At 35.3% G+C, this 9,072-nt stretch overlaps 1 long non-coding RNA gene across 1 annotated transcript; it reads left to right on the plus strand.

The window, feature by feature from the left end:
• Positions 3,492-4,764, plus strand: LOC110270191. The gene is made up of 3 exons (XR_002359413.1): positions 3,492-4,076; positions 4,225-4,616; positions 4,704-4,764. It is a non-coding gene; the product is annotated as an uncharacterized LOC110270191 (long non-coding RNA).

Genomic DNA, 9,072 nt, shown 5'->3' on the forward strand with positions numbered 1-9,072 from the left:
CATATTACATAAAAAAAAAATTGAAACCATACCTTGGTCAATTTCCAATATGCACAAACCACCACTTTGAATCCAAACAAGCTTCCAAGACTCACCAACTATCAAGCCATACACATAACATACCAAAAATCAACACTATGGCTAACCAAAACATCAAACCACAAGAGTTTGAAAAGACTTACCTTACCTAACGCGATTAGGGGTAAAATCTAACAATTACCGTTATTAGAGATCACCTAAACAAGCAAAATCACAAAATCTACTTAAAAACCAAAATGCAGAAATTAGGTCAGGAAACTAGTAGGTGAGTTTCAATATCTTACCAGAAAAACCTAGATAGAAAGGAAGAGCTCATCAAGAGCTTAACGTGGCCATAAACGGCTCGTCAATCGGAGTTCCGTAGCTCAAGTTACAAGCAAAAGAAGGTGAGGGTGAATAGTGCTCTTTCTTCTCCCTCTCCTCTCATAGCAGCTGCGCCCCCTTCTTCCAAATGAAGTGGAATGGGCTGAAATGCTCATTAAATGAGCATATATATGTTGAGCCTTGGGCCCGGTTCGGGGCCGGTCCAACTCGTTAGCATTTTTGGTTCGTTTGGCCCACTTTGGGCCAAAACCTTTAAGATTAGTGCCCGGTTTTTAATTCTAAATTATTTTTATCCTTTCAAAACAATAAATCAACTTTCAAAATCTTATTTTCCTAAAAATGCGGTACTGGACAGACTAGAGCCGGTACTGCCAGCTTAAGCGCCAGTACGCATTTTTCCAACTCAGTAAAATTCATTGAAATCAAATTTCACCTTTAAATTTTCAAATTAAAATTTCTAAAATTTTGAATCTATTCCGGGCATTAAAATTATTATTTTTATTAAAACGGTTTTACAGAAAAACTCCGGTTCTTACAACATGAATAATAATAATATGGTGAGCCCCTAAGCTTAGTCGGGTTATTATGTCGGGACTTATTCAAAAAATAACTATGTGTTAAATTTTATTTGCTTAAGTTAATTGTAGAAAAATACTTTTTCTAACCCACAACAAATGATCGAAAAATATTTATTTGCTAAAGTTATTTATAGAATATTAGGTGAATAATAAAGATGTTATAACATAAATAAGATGTGTTGAAAATAAACATGCATAAACTATTGTTAAATAGAAAAATAAAAGGATGAGCTAATTACCCATATCTCAAGTATATTAATATTTGATTTTGCTTAGTGATTTATGGTATCACTGCTAAACATAACAATTCTAAATAAATGAATCATTATTTATTCAAGTATAATGGCTATATTGATTTTGTATTCAACTGCAAGACTTCCATGCCAGAAATCTGCATTGAATTCCATATGATGCTATGGTATTTAATTCAAATGATCTAGCAAAAAAAATGAATAATAATAGTTCAATAAAAGGCATTAAAAATTTTGGTCATAAGCTATTATATTTAATGAAGTTTTCCATAACTCCTATGAGATAAGAGTTCTATTAGGTATAATAGCTTTCAAGAATTGATATAGTAAACAGAGAAGAAATAGTTAATCATGGTCTTATGGAGGATAGAAAATGCATAAAAAGAATTATTGGTCGAGCATATATAGCTCAAGATTGATAAGGTAGTCGACTTTATTTTCTTATTGGTTGAAAATCGACTGTTCTTGAATTAATTATTAGTCGAGTTCGTGCTCGGATTGATTGAAAATCGAGTTTTTTCTTAGATTGATTGAAAGTTAAATTTGTTTTCGGATTGGTTAAAAGCCAAGTTTGTTCTCAGATTGGTTGAAGGCCGAGTTTCTTCTCGGATCGATTGAAAGATGAATTTGTTTTTGGATTGGTTAAAAGCCGAGTTTGTGCTCGGATTGATTGAAAACCGAGTTTTTTTCTCAGATTGGTTGAAAGTCGAATTTGTTTTCAGAATGGTTAAAAGCCGAGTCTGTTCTCGGATTGGTTGAAGGCCAAGTTTCTTCTCAGATCGATTGGAAGTCAAATTTGTTTTCGAATTTGTTAAAAGCCGAGTTTGTTCTCAGATTAGTTAAAAGCTGAGTTTCTTCTCGAATCGATTGAAAGCTGAATTTGTTTTTGGATTGGTTAAAAGCCGAGCTTATTCTCGGATTGTTGAAAGTCGAGTTCTTCTCAGATCGATTGAAAGTTGATTTTTTTTGAATTGGTTGAAAGCCGAGTTTCTTCTCGTATTAATTCATTGATCAATTATGACATGTGAAATGTTATGAAACTACAAGAAAAAGGCCTATGGCCACGCTTCTTTTTGCTACGCTTTAAGAGCGTGGCAAAAAGTGGTCTATGGCCACACTTTTGTGAGGGTAGCGCTTGAATAGAGATTTGGCCACGTTTTTTTTGCTACGCTTTAAAAGCGTGGCGAAAAAGGTCAATGGCCATGCTTTTATGAGGGTGGCAGTTGATGCGAGATTTAGCCACATTTTTTTTGTCATGCTTATAAAGCGTAGACATAGAGAGATTTCGGCACGCTTTTAAAGCGTAGCAACAGGGTTTTATTATTGTGGCATTCAAAAAGCGTAGCCGTTTCCTATAAGCCTTTTTTCACTCTTCAAAAGCGTGGCCAAAAGGTTCCTCCATAAAAAAAATAAAAAAATGCTTGTATACCCTTCAAATTAAAATGTTTGAGTGTTATAACTTAATCTTTTGAAATTAAAGATTCAGAAGCTCGTATACCCTTCAGATGCTCGTATATCCTTCTTCATTCGAAGACCCGCGCCATAAGCCCTAACTCCTCCTTCTTCAAACATTAAGCCCTAACTCTGACGACACTCCGCGACGACGAGCCACTCCTGCGACGACGACACTCTGACGAAGAACTACTCTGACGACACTCTGTGAAGAACGTAGCTGCGCTCATAATGCCTCCGCCAGCAATCCCTCTTCCGGCACCCCTAGCCCTCCTTCTGCAGTGACTCTCTCTGGCGGTGACTCCCTCTGCTCAGTTGCCGTCGCAAACCCGCCGTCGATGCTCCCTTCCGTTTCTGCAAACCCTAACCCTTTCGGCGCCGCTCCCTTCCTGCTTAGCTTTAGAAGAAACTAGACTCTCCAAGCATTCATCGATCTTAGCTTCTTGCTTCTTTGCAAGTCCTGTTCTTATTCCTTTCTTTTATTTCTTTTTCTATTTCACACTTTCAGTCATCGATTTTCCTATGGTTAAACAGGATTTGAAAAAGTTTTAAAACTTGCGAAGAACATGCGTGGACTCACCCGCTGATGAGGGACGCATCATAGAGTAGGTACAATGTCTTTTGGAAACCCTGTTATGTTTATTGGATTTGATGAAATAGAATTCTGTATTTGATTGAAGTTTAATTTAAGTAGCAAGTCTCTGTAATCAAACCGGTGCATATTAGTTGGTTATGGTTGTGTTGTGTTGAATGTGTTAGTTGAATTGATTTATTTTTTTGGTTAATATTATTTTTGGGATTTCACATTTTGCCGTGATGGTTGCTTTGTTGCAGGTCTGTGCCTCCTCTTACATCACAGAAACATCTTGTTTCTGATAATAAAACAAAATAAAACAAAACAAAACCAATGCACTCAGACAGGCAAAAGCTCTAGGAGATGAATTGGTTGCGGGTCTGGTGAGTGATGAGGAGATCTTCGCCAATAAAGGCCCGTCTATTTTGTCCATGGAGGAGAGGTACTAATATTTGGTCCTTTTCTGTTTTGCTCCTAGTGATTTTCTCCTAGACAAAATCTAATTTAGCTTAAACATAAGACTAGAGACTTTGCAACAAGGGAATAAACTTGTTTGTTTGAATAACTCAAGTGTGCCAACATTGTAAAAGAATTAATGTTGAGAATGTATTTTGTCTTCCAGGCTGACCCTTGTTATTGAATTGAAATGGGTGGACGAAGTCATAACCGATGCTCCTTATGCAATTACTGAGGAATTCTTGAATCATCTTTTCTATGAATACAACATTGACTATGTCATACATGGAGATGACCCTTGCCTGCTTCCAGATGGAACAGATGCTTATGCTGCAGTAAAGAAAGCTGGCTGATACAAGCAAATTAAACGTACTGAAGGAGTTTCCAGCACAGATGATGTTGGTAAGATTTGTCTCTTCTTATGTTCGAAGATAGCAGAAATCTTGTGTTGTTGATGATAAAGTTAATTTTCTTGTTCCAAGTGTTATATTGATAAAAATTGGGTGGTAGGTAAAAGCTAATTATGTGTATGATCTCTGTTTCTATACAGGAAGAATTATGTCTTCGTTAAAAGATCAAAAAGCTCGCGAAGATCTTAATGGTACTGATGCAAAACCTTAAGAAGAAAGCAAGCCAAAGGTTTCCCACTGGTCCCAATTCCTACCAACTTCCTGACATATTGTACAGTTTTCAAATGACAAGGTATTTTGATTATCAATGCTTATATATCTTGACTTGCTGAGACAGACACTGATTTGAAATTTATGCCACATTCATTGGTTTCAAGATGAAAATATTTTGAGCGAATTTGCTCATTAGTTTTTGGAAATATTTTGCATGATAATTCATTGTGGCTTCATCCTCTTTTAGGGGCCTGGACCTGATGCTCGTATTGTATACATTGATGGGGCATTTGATCTCTTCCATGCTGGGCACGTTGAGGTATACATGAGTTTTCTATAGGTGTGCAACAGTCAAATAGCAGTATTTGATATGGATGTCTTAATTCAGTATTTCCTATTCTCTCAGATACTTAAGAAGGCTAGGCAGCTCGGAGATTTTCTTCTTGTTGGTATCTGATGAGCGGATAATTTATACGCTTTTTGGCATTGTTTTTACATAGTTTTTAGTATGATTTAGTTAGTCTTTAGTATATTTTTATTAGTTTTTAAATAAAAATCACATTTCTGGACTTTACTATGAGTTTGTGTGTTTTTCTGTGATTTCAGGTAATTTCTGGCTGAAATTGAGGGACTTGAGCAAAAATCAGATTCAGAGGTTGAAGAAGGACTGCAGATGCTGTTGGATTCTGACCTCCCTGCACTCAAAGTGGATTTTCTGGAGCTACAGAAGTCCAAATGGTGCGTTCTCAATTGCGTTGGAAAGTAGCTATCCAGGGTTTTCCAGCAATATATAATAGTTCATACTTTGCCCGAGCTTAGATGACGCAAACTGGCGTTCAACACCAGCTCTCTGCTCTATTCTAGAGTTAAACGCCAGAAACAGGTTGCAAAGCAGAGTTAAATGCCAGAAACAGGTTACAAACTGGCGTTCAACTCCAAGGAAGACCTCTACACGTGAAAGCTTCAATGCTCAGCCCAAGCACAAACCAAGTGGGCCCGGAAGTGGATTTCTGCATCATTTACTCATTTTTGTAACCCTAGTAACTAGTTTAGTGTAAATAGAACTTTTTACTATTGTATTCAGGGTCTTTGGATCTGATCTTTGATTAGTCTTATGCTATCTTAGACCTTTATGGAGGCTGGCCATTCGGCCATGCCTAGACCTTCATCACTTATGTATTTTCAATGGTAGAGTTTCTACACACCATAGATTAAGGTGTGGAGCTCTGCTGTTCCTCATGAATTAATGCAAAGTACTACTATTTTTCTATTCAATTCAAGCCTATTTCTTCTCTAAGATATTCATTCGCACATAAGAACATGATGAATGTGATGATTATGTGACGCTCATCATCATTCTCACTTATGAATGCGTGCCTGACAAACACTTCCATTCTACATGCAAACAAGCTTGAATGTGTATCTCTTAGCCTCCTGATCGGTGAGATCAGAGTCTTCGTGGTATAGGATAGAACTATTGGCGGCCATTCTTGAGGTCCGGAAAGTCTAAACCTTGTCTGTGGTATTTCGAGTAGGATCCGGGAAGGGATGGCTGTGACGAGCTTCAAACTCGCGAGTGCTGGGCGTAGTGACAGACGCAAAAGGATTACTGAATCCTATTCCAGTATGATCGAGAATCGACAGATGAATAGCCGTGCGGTGACAGTGCATCTTGGACCATTTTCACTGAGAGGATGGGAAGTAGCCATTGACAACGGTGATGCCCTACACAAAGCTTGCCATGGAAAGGAGTATGAATAATTGGATGAAGACAGCAGGAAAGCAGAGGTTCAGGAGGAACGAAAGCATCTCTATACGCTTATCTGAAATTTTCACCAATAACTTACATAAGTATCTCTATCCCATTTTATGTTTTATTTATCTTTTAATTATTAAAAGTCTATAACCATTTGAATCCGCCTGACTGAGATTTACAAGGTGACCATAGCTTGCTTCAAGCCGACAATCTCTGTGGGATCGACCCTTACTCACGTAAGGTTTATTACTTGGACGACCCAGTGCACTTGCTGGTTAGTTGTGTGAAGTTGTGACAAAGTGTGTGAATTACGTTCTGAGCAGCAAGTTTTTGGCACCGTTGTTAAGGATCACAATTTCGTGCACCAAGTTTTTGGTGCCGTTGTCGGGGATTGTTCGAGTTTGGACAACTAACGGTTCATCTTGTTGCTCAGATTAAGTAATTTTATGCTTTTTGTTTTTATTCTTTTATTTTCGAAAAATTATCAAAAAAAAAAGAAAAAAATATATAATATAAAATATTTTTCAAAAAAAAATTTAATTTATGTTCTTCAGAATTTTTAAGAAGGAATTCTAGAGTTTCATGAGACATGTTGAAGCCTGGCTGGCTGTAAAGCCATGTCTAATTCTTTTGGACCGAGGCTTCCATTCATCAGCACATAAGCAAGTTGAATGAAGTATCAGCTGTTGTATGTCTGATTTGTATTTGCTAAAGCTTGGCTAGCCATTGGCCATGTCTAGTGTTTTGGACCGGATCTTTCACTGAAAGCGTGGCTGGCTAGTAAGCCATGTCTAATTCCTGGACCGGAGTTTTAGACTAACATTGCAAGATTCCTGGAGTTCCTATTAAAAATTTTTGAAATCCTTATTTTCCTTTTCAAAATAATTTTTGAAAAATCCAAAAAAAAAATTTAATAAAATTATAAAACCAAAAATAATTGTGTTTCTTGTTTGAGTCTTGTGTAAAATTGTAAGTTTGGTGTCAATTGCATATTTTTTCAAACTTTCTAGCATTTTTCAAAAATTCATGCATTACATTCTTCATGATCTTCAAGTTGTTCTTGGTAAGTCTTCTTGTTTGATCTTTAAAATTTCTTGTTTTATGTCCTTTCTTGTTTTTCATATGCATTTTCAATTTGTTAGTGTCTAAAATTAAAAATTTCTAAGTTTGGTGTCTTGCATGTTTTTCTTTTCTTAAAAATTTTCAAAAAAAACATGTTCTTAGTGTTCATCTTGACATTCAAAGTGTTCTTGCATGCATCATGTGTTTTGATCCAAAATTTTCATGCATTAAGTCTTTTTGATTTTTTTCTCTCTCATCATTAAAATTCAAAAAAAAAATATCTTTCCCTTCTTTCACTCATAAATTTCGAAGATTTGAGTTGACTTTTTCAAAACTTTTTAAAATTTAGTTATTTCTTATGAGTCAAGTCAAATTTTCAATTTAAAAATCCTGTCTTTTTCAAATCTTTTTCAAAAATCAAATCTTTTTTATTTTTTCCTTCATAATTTTCAAAAATTTCAAATTGATTTTCAAAAATCTTTTTCTCATTTTGTTTCATAAGTTCAAAATCTTTACTAACAATTAATGTGATTAATTCAAAAATTTTAAGTTTGTTACTTGACTAGTAAGAAAGGTTCAATCTTTAAACTCTAGAATCATATCTTTTTAGTTTCTTGTTAGTCAAGTAATCAACTTTAATTTTCAAAATCAAATCTTTTTAATTTCCTTTTCAAATCTTTTTCAAATTAAATGTCAATCACATCTTTTTCAAAATCAATTTCAAAATCTTTTCTAACTTCTTATCTTTTCAAAAATTAATTTTCAAATCTTTTTCAATTAACTACTTGACTTTTTGTTTGATTTTAAAAGTTTACTATTTCAATCATATCTTTTTCAAAACTACCTAACTAATTCTCTCTCTAATTTTCGAAAATCACCTTCCTCTTTTTCAAAATTTCTTTTAAATTAACTATTTGTTTTAAATTTTACTTTGATTTAATTTTATTTTTCTTTTTAAGTTTTTGAATTTTAACTTTAATTTCAAATTAAAAACAAAAATATTTTTATTTTATTTTATTTAATTTTCGAATTCTTCCCTCTCTCATCTCCTTCTAATTATTTATTCATCTACTAACACTTCTCTTCCACCCAAGAATTTGAACTCACTCTTCCCCTCTGTGTTTGGATTCTTATCTTTCCCTTCCTCTATTCTTCTCTTCTTATACTTACATAAGGAATCTCTATACTGTGACATAGAGGATTCCATATTTTCTTTTCTGTTTTCTTCTTTTTCATATGAACAGGAACAAGGATAAGAAAATTCTTGTTGAAGCTGATCCTGAACCTGTAAGGACTCTGAAGAGGAAGCTAAGGGAAGCTAAAGCACAACTCTCTGGAGAAAATCTGACAGAAATTTTTGAAAAAGAAGGAGACATGGCCGAAAATAACAACAATGCAAGGAAGATGCTTAGTGACTTTACTGCACCAAATTCCAATTTACATGGAAGAAGCATCTCAATCCCTGCCATTGGAGCAAACAATTTTGAGCTAAAGCCTCAATTAGTTTCTCTGATGCAACAGAACTGCAAGTTTCATGGACTTCCATCAGAAGATCCGTATCAGTTCTTAACTGAATTCTTGCAGATCTGTGATACTGTTAAGACCAATGGGGTTAGCTCCGAGGTCTACAGGCTTATGTTTTTCTCATTTGCTGTAAGAGACAGAGCTAGAATATGGTTGGACTCTCAACCTAAAGATAGCCTGAACTCTTGGGATAAGCTGGTCACGGCTTTCTTAGCCAAGTTCTTTCCTCCTCAAAAGCTTAGTAAGCTTAGAGTGGATGTTCAAACCTTCAAACAGAAAGAAGGTGAATCCCTCTATGAAGCTTGGGAGAGATACAAGGAACTGACCAAGAAGTGTCCTTCTGACATGCTTTCAGAATGGACCATCCTGGATATATTATATGATGGTCTGTCTGAATTATCAAAGATGTCATTGGACCATTCTGTAGGTGGAT

This window comes from Arachis ipaensis, chromosome B03 (assembly GCF_000816755.2).
Source record: "Arachis ipaensis cultivar K30076 chromosome B03, Araip1.1, whole genome shotgun sequence".
Classification (NCBI taxonomy): Eukaryota; Viridiplantae; Streptophyta; class Magnoliopsida; order Fabales; family Fabaceae; genus Arachis; species Arachis ipaensis.